Consider the following 13,524-nt stretch of genomic DNA (forward strand, 5'->3'; position numbering starts at 1 on the left):
TGGTAAAGACCTTCCCTTGCTTGAGACCTGAAGGAAGCTGCCCCAAGTTTGATTAGCCATTAATGGACCATATAGCTCTGCAGTATAGAGGAGCTTCATTTGTATAGCGGAGAGGTGATGTTTTGCATGCGGAAGGTCCTGTGTTCATTTGCATCTCAGAGATCTCAGATCAGTGGTGGGAGAGACCCTGCTGTTCTTCTTGCTGGGGGCCCAAAGTATCTAACATCCACCTCCTCCTCTCTGTTTTATCCTCACAACAACCCTATGAGGTAATTTGGACTGAGTGTGTGTTACCGACCCAAGCTTCTGTAGCATGCTTTTCGGTATTTAGAAGATGCATATGCTGCCGCTTCCTTGAGACAGCTTGCCACTAAAGTAATTCTGCCAAGCCTTTGAAACACAACAGAACTCAACCATTCACCTTTGTATTGTCGAAGGCTTTCACGGCCGGAATCACTGGGGTGCTGTGTAGTTTCCGGGCTGTATGGCCGTGTTCTAGCAGCATTCTCTCCTGACTTTTCGCCTGCATCTGTGGCTGGCATCTTCAGAGGATCTCTGAAGATGCCAGCCACAGAGATCCTCTGAAGATGCCAGCCACAGATGCAGGTGAAATGTCAGGAGAGAATGCTGCTAGAACACGGCCATACAGCCCGGAAACTACACAGCACCCCATTCACCTTTCCTCTGTCCAGTTCTCTTTGCCTTCATGTGAGCACCCAGCAACACTTAGCAAGGTGAGTGTGTTGCTTTCTTCCTTTTCCCACCCAGTGGAATCCAGCCCGAGTTTTCATTCACACATTTGCTGTTCCACATCTGAAAAGAAGTCAAGAATTTACTGTAGACTCTTGCAGCGCAGCCCTTACAGAGTCGCATTTAGAGTCCATTGAAGGCAAATGGACTTAGAAGCAGTTAACTTGTCTTTGAATTGCATTTTCAGTTTGTTGTGTCATATACAGGGGGTGAGTGCTATCTGATGAAAAGCTTCATAGAGTTTAGAGCAGGGGTGTCCAACTCTGGCGCTTCAGATGTTCATGGACTACAATTCCCATCAGCCCCTGCTGGCATGGCACTCGTGTTTAAAATCTTTGTTGGGAAGGAGAGGTGGAATATGATCCCTGTGCTTTGCTGGATTTTGTTTGCAACCCGTGGTCTCGGCTCACTGGCTCCTAAGATGGTTCCCAATCACAGTCATTAACAAAAATTAAATACAGAGATCACAAATTCCACAAAATCAGCCAAAAACGGTTCAAATACAGATTTTTAAAAAGAAAAGTTTGCAAGTCCCCCAGATGTTGGGACTTCAGTTATGTGGGTGGGGAATTGGCAAGGAAGTGTTCCATCCCTGCCTTTGGCTGGCTGTGGAATCCTGGGCTGAGCGCGTGGAGCTCTTGGGGCCTGTTAGACTTTGGCTGATCCTCTCCAAGCAGACTGCAGAGGCAGCCTCTGTTGATACGGCAACAGATGGCAGGCCCAAACAGCAAAGTAAACCTCAATATGTCTTTGCCCTGTCAGCAGCCCCATTTATCATGTTGTGGCACTCTGCTGGGTGAGAGAGTCGATTTGTTTTATTCCCTTTCACCGTGCAATCACCGTGTTTTTGTTCAGGAGTGAACACCAGCCTCTCGCATATGTAATGCATGAAAGCTTTGAGGAGGTAGGGCTGTCCCATTCCAGTGGTCGGTACTTATTTGTTGGAATTGCTGTTCCACCTTTTATTCCCAAAGGAGTCCCGTAGTCACTAACAAAACTCCGGGAAAGAATAAAAGAGCAAGAAGGGTCGTAGTGGTTAGTGTAGTGTAGTGAGAGCCAGCGTGGTGTAGTAATTAAGAGCAGGTGGATTCTAATCTGCAGAACCGGGTTTGATTCCCCACTCTTCCACCTGAGTGGCAGAGGCTTATCTGGTGAACCAGATGTGTTTCCACACTCCTACATTCCTGCTGGGTGACCTGGGGCTAATCACAGTTCTGTGAATAGAGTAAGTGCACCCAAGACAGCTAGCCAAATACGGGCCGAAAACCAAATACAGACCCATCGGAGATATCTGTAATGAAAGTAAAGATTTGTTAATAGCAATTGCATTTTATGTATGGTTATACACTGTAAATTATATTTGTAATATATATAAGCCACTGTGCAGCACCCGGGCATCACCTGATTTTTCGGTCCGTATTTGGCTAATCACAGTTCTCTCAGGACTCTCTCAGCCCCACCTACCTCATCAGGTGTCTGTGGTGGGGAGGGGAAGGGAAAGGAGCTTGTAAGCCACCTTGAGTCTCCTTACAGGAGAGAAAGGTGGGATATAAATCCAAAATCTTTTTCTCTTCTTCTTTGTGTTGTGCAGTTCCTAGTGTTGCATTGCACTCATAAACCAAGAAATACTGATGAGAGGAGAGAGGCTGTACCCACAAGGAACAGGATTGGATGGTTGTCAATGACTGGGGCCCCTAGATTTAATCCCCATCCCAAAGATGTCCTCAGTCTTCCCCTTGACTTTCTTCCAAAGAAGTACATGTGTGCTGTTTGCCCCTGTGGGGAAAAGGAATGCACTGAACACTTAGAATTCTCAGTGTGGGGTCATATGCTAGGATGACCAACCAATAAAGCTCAGGATGAAGCAGTTGAAATGGAGGGACAGGGCTGTTTATATAGGAAAAGGTATGATTCTCAGGAGCTTTGGATGTTGGAGTCTGATGGTAGGGAGCAAGCTTAGCCTCCCACCCAATAGCGTCCACAGGATGGCTTCTTCTTTGTGAATCCCCATTAGCCACTCCTATTGAGGCAAGGGCCATGTAAGGGCAAAACTACCTCTCACCCTCACTAATGGGTACCTATAGGACACAGGTGTCAAATTCGCGGCCCTCCAGATGTTATGGACTACAGTTCCCATCCACCCCTGCCAGCATGATGCTGGCAGGGGATGATGGGAACTGTAGTCCATAACATCTGGAGGGGCGGAGTTTGACACCTATGCTATAGGGCTGTGGTGGCGAACCTTTGGCACTCCAGATGTTATGGACTACAATTCCCATCAGCCCCTGCCAATTAACCATGCTGGCAGGGGCTGATGGGAATTGTAGTCCATAGCATCTGGAGTGCCAAAGGTTCGCCACCACTGCTATAGGGTATGTGTGTGCCATAAGTCTCTGTGTGTAGAGCAGGGGTGGCCAACCTATGGCGTTCCAGATGTTCATGGACTACAATTCCCATCAGCCCCTACCAGCATGGCCTATTGGCTGATGGGAATTGTAGTCTGTGAACATCTGGAGCGCCATAGGTTGGCCACCCCTGGTGTGGCGTGTAGAGAGATCTAGAATACTCCCCAGGTGGCCCTTGAGATTTGCAAACCCTCCTTCCGCACCCACCCGGCCTCAACACACACTAAGCAGGGATGCTGATGGACTGTGAACTAGGACATTCAAGAATAATTGCTCAAAAAAGTAATATTATTTTCAAGTCAGCCACTGCCTTGGCTTGAAACAGGACCTCCAATTGGAGGATCTTGGTATTCTATGGGAAAGACATGACTCTCCCTGAAACCCTGAATAGCTGCTGGTGGTAAACTTGAAAGAATCCTAGACTTAGCTTGAGCCAAGGGTCTGAATCAGTGTAAGGCAGCTTCTGTTGTTGTTGTTGTTGTTGTTGTTGTTGTTGTTGGACACGGGACCTGTAACAACATCAGTCCATGCAAGTTCAGACCCAGGACTCTCCAGCAGCAGGAAAGACCTTTCTGTGCCTGGAGATGCTACAAGTTGGACAAAAAACTCAATACTAAACCAAATGGACCAATTGTTGGACTCAGTGTAAAGCAGCCTCATGGGTTTGGAGAGGACTATTCAAAGAGTACCTGCTTTGCATGCAGAAGGTCACATGTTCAATCCTTGGCACCTCCAGTTGAAGGATCTCAGGTGCTGGTAAAGACCTTCCCTTGCTTGAGACCTGAAGGAAGCTGCCCCAAGTTTGATTAGCCATTAATGGACCATATAGCTCTGCAGTATAGAGGAGCTTCATTTGTATAGCGGAGAGGTGATGTTTTGCATGCGGAAGGTCCTGTGTTCATTTGCATCTCAGAGATCTCAGATCAGTGGTGGGAGAGACCTTGCTTTGCACGAGACACGGAAGAGCTGCCACGAGTCAGAGCCGATGGCGCACAGCTCGACAGCCCAACGCTCTGACTCCGTATCAGGCGGCTCTGTATGTTTCGTGTTCAAATTGATGTGCTTACTGTGGTATGCAAAATGCAGCCCTCCTTCCAAGTGGTGAGGCAGTTCTTCCGGGAGCCTAAGTATGACAATGCCAGCATTTTTCATTTTCCTGACGGTCCCATTAATAAAGCAATGATCCAAAAGCAGCTTTGCTGAGTCTGTTTTTTATGCTTCCATCACTCACGACTAGATAATTTCACACAGGATCGTTTTTAAATTAAATGACGATAAAGACGCGCGGGCTGTTTCAGTTCTCTCCAGTTCATGGAAGTCTATCAAGTCATTAATGTGTCATGACAAACCACTTGACGGGAACAAGAGTAATTAATTATTTGCATAAATAATGGTTTGAACCCAGCTCTTTGGGACCCTCACGCAGACGAGTTGGATGGTTGTGTGTCTTCTGAATGGGGGGTGGGCAGGGGTGGATTTGAGTACCCTTGCCCTAATTCAGATGCCACCGTGCATACAAAATATTGCCCACGATTACACTCTTCCATTGCAAAGGGTGGGTGGAATGCTCTATACTTTCCCCAAATGCCCTGAGCTTCCTGTACCATGAAAGACACGGGAGATTTTGTCTTGTAGACAGAGTGTTGTGTTTTTTGTGGATCGTTGACATTTGAAGCCCTTGATTACTAAATGTATTCTGTACTTACAGTCCAAAATGGTATAGTCCCACTCAATTCTGCAGCTTGTATGAAGTAATGTTGACTCTCTACTTCCAGTGAGATTTTAGATCAGGGGTATGCAACCTTCGGCTCTCCAGATGTTCATGGGCTACAATTCCCATCAGCCCCTGCCAGCCTGGCCAATTGGCAGGGGCTGATGGGAACTGTAGTCCATGAACATCTGGAGAGCCGCAGGTTGCAGGCCTCTGTTTTAGATGGTTTAATTTTGCAGATTGCACCTTCAGAGTGTTGCAGAGCTAGACTAGGAGAGCCTTGGAGGATGACCTTTGAAAAGTCTAGTGGGATGGGATAATGAGGTATTCTTCAAGAGCCGGTTGGTGCCTGGCAGGGAAATTGAGCCCTACCAACTCAGCCACTACACTACACTAAGGACAGCTAACTCTGATTTGGAGAACCGGATTTGATTCCCCACTCCTCCACATGATGCCTGCTGGGTGCCCTTGGGCCAGTCACAGTTCTCTAAGAACTCTCTCAGCCCAAGCAGAGGCAAGCAATGGCAAACACCTCTGAACATCTCTCGCCTTGAAAGACCTGTGGGATCGCCATAAGTCAGCTGTAACTTAATGGCACATGCAGCTGAGATGAAACCAATTGGTGCCCGAGTGGCTGAAGTCACCATCGAGCTGGACGGGCATGCTCAGTCCTCTGGGCTGTAGCCCTGAGTGCCTCACCACAAAGGGCCAGAAAAACATTGACAGGTGGGGTCTAGTTTCTAAGGCCCCTTCCGCACCTGCAGAATAATGCACCTTCAATCCACTTCCATAGTTGTTTGAAAGTGGATTTTGCGATTCCACGCAGCTGCAAAGTGGATTGAAAGTGCATTATCCTGCACGTGCGGAAGGGGCTTAAGTGTGGCTTGACCAGGAACTGGTGCAATTTGCAAAAATCCGTGCAAGTCATTCCATGTTTCAGCGGTTTGGGGAAAGGAATCTGTGAAACAAAAGCAAAGATACCTATTGATTCAGGCCAGGAATGCCCGTGCTCATTTGTTTTTGTGGTGTCCTATACCCATATCCAGTTGGCAGCAGGGCATTGTCAAAGTATTCTTTGAGTGAAGGCAGTGTTTCCTGACAATCGTCACAAACTTACAAATGTACAGTGATGATAGGGTGGCAACCAGAGGTGGGATCCAGCAGGTTCTCACAAGTTCCCGAGAGTAGGTTACTAATTATTTCTGTGTGCCGAGAGGGGGTTACTAATTGGTGATTTTGCCGCGTGATTTTTGCCTTAGTTACGCCCCTCCTCTCAGCAGTAGCACGCAGAACTTGAAGCAGTCTAGCAGGAGGTGGTCCGGCGTGCGTGGCAGCCTCATGCCTCTTTACATGCATTCATTATTTCCTGCCTAAGGACTCCATTAACAGCTGGCTGCGTCCTTGCCACAGCCCCGCCCAGGAATCCCCCGCCCTGGAATGTCTGGCCACGCCCCCGTTGTGCCCCACCCAGCCCCATTGGCGCTACCCCACAGTTTGAAACCCACCACCTTGGGAACCTGTTACTAAAAATTTTGGATCCCACCACTAGTGGCAACATGTTACTGACGTGATCCCTGATTGGTTGGGATTCTTTCAAGAAGAGGCCCGTTTCATATATGTTTTTAATGGTGCTAAAGCTGCAGTTTATATGGCGGCTTAGGCAACCAGGTGCTGAGCAGTGCCCAAATAAGGCAAGCAAGCGGCGCTTTCCATAAAACTTCTCCCTCCTTCCCTCACTCCCATTTTTATGGGCAAAAATTCAATGCCACCCTTGTTCTGACGCCCGTGGTTCCTGACAGCTATATTTGAAATACTGGGTGGGGTTTTTTTTTTTTTTAAAAAAAGATCCTTTTTTGAATTTGTCATCCTCTTTGTCCCAGAACGTTCTTTATTAGCAGCAATTTGAAGAAGCCATCTGATCTTTCAACGAGTCAAAAGGAACAATTGCAGGCATTTTCATAATCACTATGAATCGCTGCTTATTATTTTTTTTTTCCCCTGGGATAATAACAGCAATTATTAGTTAGAATTCCTCCTGTTTCTGATCCCATTATTTGTTTTCTTTTAAGAGAACAAGTGCTCATTATTCCGGGGAATGTTGTTCTGCTCCAGCTCAGGTTCTTTGTGCTCTCGAAACTCATTATATTTAGCGGATGCGGCCGATGGGAATTCATCGGCGTGTTTAAATTTAGGATCGCGTCGGTAGCCTTTGCTAAAAATATAGCTATTTGGAGCGAGATGAATTGCTGACTTGACAGTTAAGGTTGAAGCCGGGGATCTGGTGTGCGAGGAAGAAGGGCAAGCTCATTACGGCGCATAATCCACTTCTGTGCGGAGACTGTGACCGTGCGCTTTTGGGTATCTTTTTTTTTCCTTTTGCTTTCTTGGTAGTAGCTCGTCTAAAGCTTCAACTACCTTGTGAAAAAAAGCATTTAAAATATAGTGCAAACAACTTGGCCCATATATTATAGCAAAGGAAGGTAATATGGGGGGGGGGGGAACCCCGCTGCATCCCAAGAAGCGTGATGCTTTTCGAGATCGACCCTTGATCTTATCCAGCAGGGAAGCTCTTTATCTGTTTTGTGTGTAGGAAGCCCACCCACTGGCTTCAGTGGCATACTGGGTGTAAATGGCACCCGGAGACCAAAAACCCTCCAGGCGCCCCCCCCCCACGGAGCCCCACTTACTCGTGAGTAAGCACCACAGCGCTTACTTGTGAGTACTGCATGCAGTGCCTCATCCCCCTCACTCACTCTTTACTTTGCTTAAGCAATCTTTGGAGCATTGCCCTTTTAAGAAAGTCATAAAGACAAGCTGCCCGAGCGGCAGCTTCCCTGAAGCTGAGCCTCAGAGCCTGTGGGGAAAGTAAAGAGTGAGTGAGGGGGACGATGGCCAGCTGGCCAGTGGGTGGCGGCAGCGGCAGTGGGTGGGCAGGGGGGGCAGGAGCCTGTTGGGTGGCCCCATGTCACCATGAGACTGCAGGAGCACGGCGCAGACTCTCCAGATGTTCATGGGATCATAAGGCCTTATCAGCCTCCCTGCCAGCATGGCCAATTGACCATGCTGGCAGGGGCTGATGGGAATTGTAGCCCATGAACATCTGGAGTGCCATAGGTTCGCCACCACTGCCATCGGCGGTATGCCTCTGACTGGCTTGCACAAGTGTGCCTGTTGTTTTTGTCATTTCTGACTGCCTGTAGATCTGAGCCACTGGGGAACCAATAAGAACATTTCCCCTGGGCCTGCAGACTGTCCATTATCATGTTTGTACTACACTTGGAAATCTGTAGGCTTTGTTCCAGAAAGTGTGCATAGGTGCACCTTATTTCTCTGTTGTGGTTATAGCAACTGGAAATAAACATATCCAGGCCAGAAATTACTGAGGTTCATATGTACATCAGGGCAGTCATATGCTGCTGCAGGAGGTAAGAACTGGACATATGGTAGAAGAGGGTGGTAGACTTGATTGTAGGAACACAGTGACCAGTTGATCTAAGGAGTGGGTGAGTGGGCAATTGTGGGTGGACAGTCTGAGGGTCACCTACGCTGAGGCCAGACTCAGCAGGTTTTCAGAAACTGATAGTCCTTGGCTATACCTTTATGTCCCCTGATCACTGCTGGATTGGTAAACGCAGTAGCAAACTATGGCCATCTGTAACAGTGGCACTGAAGTGAAGCAGAAAGAGCAAGTAATTTCTTATTCAACAAGCTAACATGATAACCCAGGAAGGAACCAGGTGATGTCTGTGGGTGAGAGCCCGGCCGAGAAGGAGGTATTACTGGATAAAGGGAACATGCTCCATTCTGGCTACATGAAATAGGTCTTGGTTGAAAACTTTCAGCACTCTCTTGACTTTCAGCCCATGAAAACGAGAAGTCATTGAATGGGTTTGTCCTCCTTTCTAATGTTTGTGGCTCTTCCACCCTCCTTCGGTCCCCCACCCCCCACCCCCTGTCTCTTCCCCCCTTCTTCAATCCCCCTCCCCAACAGTTTCATAATGACAGGCCTGACGGAGCGGATTCCTGCCAGTGTGTGTTTCCTTCTCTTTGGGATTACGGCATTAATAACAGACTACATTGTGCATCATGCCATTTTTAACTGCAATCGTTCCGATAAAGGGCATCCACTTAATTATATGCCTGCTTAATTACAGCCCTGTGGAAACTCGTTTGCTTGGGAGAACCCACGTTATGCTGTCAAGTTCGCTTGGCATATCTTCTGCTTTTGAACTGCATGTTTATCTGTGCTGGGCCTTGGGGTTTTGCACCTTCGGAGGAAGTAGCGACAGAAACGAACTTCCTTGTGTGTTTTTATGAATACTCGTTACAGGAGACCAACAAGAGGGGAAGGCCTTTGCACCCTGTTTATGGGGTCCAGATTAGCTGCTGTTGGAAGCAAGATGCTGGAATAGATGGCTCATTGGTCCTGATGCAACAGAACTCTTGGGAGCCAGCGTGATGTCGTGTTTAAGTACAGGTGGATTTTAATCTGGATTTGATTCCCCACTCCTCCACCTGAGTGGCAGAGGATTATCTGGTGAACCAGATATGTTTCTACACTCCTACACTCCTGCTGGGTGACCTTGGGCTAGTCACAGTTCTTCAGAGCTCTCTCAGTCTCACCTACCTCACAAGGTGTCTGTTGTAGGGAGAGGAAGGGAAAGGAGCTTGTAAGCCACCTTGAGTCTCCTTACAGGAGAGAATGGTGGGATATAAATCCAAACTCTTCTCTTCTCTTGTATTTGTGCATAGGTTTTCATCAATCTTCATGCATCTGCTTTGTTCTGTCACATAATTCCATCTCAAAATTGCCTTGTTCTCTCATTTAAGCTTGAATTTTACAGTGTTTGGAAATGAAGGTTGTAATTCTCAAGCACTGTTCATTTAACGGATCTTGAATTTGCTACCAGACAGACAGCAGCTGGTGTTCATTCTCCAAAAATAAAATTTCTCTCACCATGCCTAAAAGTTTCATTCGAACTCCAAATCCATATTGCAAATGTTAAATTTTAAAGGGTATTTTTAACATCCACATTTGAAATTTCGTAGAAAAATTTTGCCTACTTTTTTCATGATGAATTTTGGTTTTTAAGTAAGAGGGTTTTTCAAAGACATCTGTCTAGTAGAATAAGGAAGGGGACAAGAAACTGTCTATGAGGGGTGTCCAACTCTGGCCCTCCAGATGTTCATGGATGACGATCCTTATCAACATCTGGAGAGCCAGAGCTGGATACCCCTGCTGTATATGGTCCTGATGCTGGGAACAAAGTGGCTTGGGTTTCACTGCATATCTTCAGTGACGAAGGATGCTTTCATCACTACCTGAGAAAAGTCCTGCTACATTAGATCAATGGTAATTTAGTAGCAACCTGTTTCCCATAAAGGCCAGTTTGGGAATATCCTTCTCCATCTCTTTTGTTGGGATTTATAGCAGATTTGAACTTAGGATCTTTTGCACCGTAAGTTTGGAGAAGAAGAAGAGTTTGGATTTATATCCCCCCTCCCTTTCTCTCCTGTAGGAGACTCAAAGGGGCTTACAATCTCCTTGCCCTTCCCCCCTCACAACAAACACCCTGCGAGGTGGGTGGAGGTGAGAGAGCTCCAGAAAGCTGTGACTAGCCCAAGGTCACCCAGCTGGCGTGTGTGGGAGTGTGCAAGCTAGTCTGGTTCCCCAGATAAGCCTCCACAACTCAAGCGGCAGAGCGGGGAATCAAACCCGGTTCCTCCAGATTAGGATGCACCTGCTCTTAACCACTACGCCACTGCTGAGAGAATCATAACACGCGATTAGCAATACAAAGCCTGAAAGCAATTTTTTCTTCCTGATCCCACAAATTAGACCTTATCACACAGATGATAGTAAGCTATAGTGGTTAAAATGTTGCTGTAATACTGGGAAGATCTGGGTTCAAATGTTCCCCAGGCATAAAGCTCACCAGGTCACCTTGGGTCAGTTGCTGCTTTGCCTAATCAACCTCACAGGCTTGTTGTCAGGATGAAATGGAAGTGGGAGAAAAACGTACACATCTGAAGGTCTTATGAGGAGGGGCAGGATAAAATTTAACGATTGGTGGAACAGCTGTCCTAATACACTATTATAAGCAAGTCTGTGGTCAGGAGAAAGCCGTATATGTAAAGGACAGGCAGAATTTTAATTAAATTATTAAGATCAGACAGAAGTGAGTTCACACGCTGTTTGTCGGGAAAGTCCAGCTTTCCCCGAAATCTCAAGGATGTTTCAGCAGTCCTTAATTGCCGGGGGAGTGAGGTGGCCTGTGATCTATCCTTTTGGTACAACAGGCTGCAACAAAATTCAGGCTGGTGTTGTGAAACTCAGTGCTGTTCCTTGTAAAAAAAAATGTTTTACAAGCCCTTAAACTTGCTGTACACCCATTTCTGTTTAAACAGCTGACTGCTGTGTTATCAGTTAAGCTGAAGCTTGTAAACTATATGGGTGAGAAACTTGGCCCTTTTTTTTAACTGAAAGTCAAGACACCCAGAATGCTATACAGCAGGTATACAGTTGTAGTTCCCTGCCTGAAAAATGACACGGTATATACCTTCCAAAACGACTGCGTAAACGAAGCAGGTACAGATGACTCATTAGGCTGGAAATGCCAACGAGATGAAGCGTCTTAGCCAGGGTCTGAGGATAACCAGTGGAGCACATGGTTTGCACGTCGTGGTTTGTGCTGCACTTGGTGATCTAACTCGGTATTAAGGGCACTTCCTGTGTTCGGTTTTGCACCTGCTATGCACGCAGAAAGCTCCAGACTCCCATCTTTGGAATGTATTTATTAGGAAAATAAAGCACAGGCAATCGTTGATGTCCTTGATTTACTGAGGCAGTTATAATTCACGTACCTGATATGTACGCATAATCTCTTTTGTTTTAAGCAAACAAACTAATCACATATCACAAAGGTTTGCAAATGAAAGTTTATGGCTCGTGCCAAGTAAGCAAAGTTAATTAAGGTTCGATGTAGGGGTGAAAGGATTAACACATAGTCACACCCTTTGCCTGCCTTTATTAGTCCGTATTTTTTTCTCTGCACTGTGTTTTGCTCCTTTGAATTCCTTTATAAGTTTGAGAATTTCTCAAGCTTAATCCTATAATCAGGGGATGCTCAGTTCCATGCCTTCATTTGTACACCCCCAGCATGAAAAATCAGTATTAGTAAAACTTTACAACAAAGCAGAGCTGATGTGTTTGCATCCATGCTTTTTTTCCCTGCAGTGTTTTACCAGCATTCTTCTCTCCCTCATTAAACATTACACAGAGGATCTGGCTTGTTCTTATGTATAGTCACACAAGCTCTTTGCAGATACCCAGGTCACCCAGCAGACTTCATGTGGAGGAGTGGGGAATCAAACCCGGTACTCCAGATTAGCTACTACCCATGTTGAAGCCATGGAGGATATTTGAATCTATTAGATCAGGGGTGCCCATCTCTGCCCCTCCAGATGTTCATGGACTACGATTTCCATCAGCTGTCAGCATGGCCAATTGGTTGTGCTGGCAGGGGCTGATGGGAATCGTAGTCCATGAACACCTGGAGGACCAGAGTTGGACACCCCTGTATCAGATCCACTTTGGAAAGGTGATAAGTGGGTGGGTGGGGTGGGGTGGGGTGGGGTGGGGTGGGGTGGGGTGGGGAGAAATTTAGAAAAAAGAGTTTTGGAGACATCCCTGCCTTGATTCTCAATCTGCAAGGGTGGACAAGAGTTCTGGAGCTGCCCTCTGCTTCAGAGATGGGCAGATTGGGGGCTGAGGCCCCTACCAGTTCCCAGGAGCCTTCCTTCTCCTTTTCAAGCTGCTTAACGGGTTCTTGGAAGCATCAAGCCACCAGAACGCAGCATCAACTTATGGGCTAATTTGGTTGGGTAATTATTCAGCAGCTCCAGTGAGAACCGGAGGGGGGAGAGTGAGGGGTGGCATACAAGGGAGGGGGGGCTGGCATCTGGACACGGCCTACCCACCCTAGCGGAGGGAGGGGGAGGGGAGGGTTACGTTCAAGGGAAGGAGAGGGGGGAAGGGGAAGGGTGGCATTCAAGGGAGGGGAGTGCTATTAAGAGGAGAATGAGAGAGGAGTCCACATCTGGGTCTTCATCTGTTCTTGAGGGCTCCAAGTGGGGGACCTAATTTTACTGCCACCATCGGAAACCAGAAGAACTGTGAGTGAAAACGGCCTCAAAAGTGAGCAGAGATCCAGTTGGGGCCTTTAAACCGGAAACGTTGCTCTCCCCTGTTCTGCAGAGTATTTTCACATCCCGGCATCTGCTTTTATAGGTGTCTGTTTCTAGGAGGAATTTTTGTGTGTGGTGGTTTAATGACTTGTGGTCTGGACTTCTCAGCTTCTCAAGAGAGGCGTGCTCACCTGCATGTCACACACAGCCTATTCCGAATCATTGTCTTCTATAGAAAAATGACATTTGCAATAATTTAAGTTTCTGACTGCTGCTGTGAAAGCATAAAGATTCCAAGTCATTTGTTCTTTTTCAGATTTTTCCTAATTTTCCGATGCAAGTGACATGGATTTTTGACAAGCAGCGCCAGGTTTCTCCCCCCAGACCCCTGTTGAAGTGTCTTGACGAGCTGCTGGGGTTCAGACCATGTCGAACTAGGACTTGGTTGGCCTGTGTTCGAATCCCCTCTCA

General features: G+C 47.0%; 1 protein-coding gene across 4 annotated transcripts in view; it reads left to right on the forward strand.

Annotated features, from left to right (window-relative positions):
* MVB12B (multivesicular body subunit 12B) overlaps positions 1–13,524 on the forward strand; it is a 124,664-nt gene that overhangs the window by 84,296 nt on the left and 26,844 nt on the right. The gene's annotated exons all lie outside the window — the stretch shown is intronic.

Source organism: Sphaerodactylus townsendi, linkage group LG12 (genome assembly GCF_021028975.2).
Source record: "Sphaerodactylus townsendi isolate TG3544 linkage group LG12, MPM_Stown_v2.3, whole genome shotgun sequence".
Classification (NCBI taxonomy): domain Eukaryota; kingdom Metazoa; phylum Chordata; class Lepidosauria; order Squamata; family Sphaerodactylidae; genus Sphaerodactylus; species Sphaerodactylus townsendi.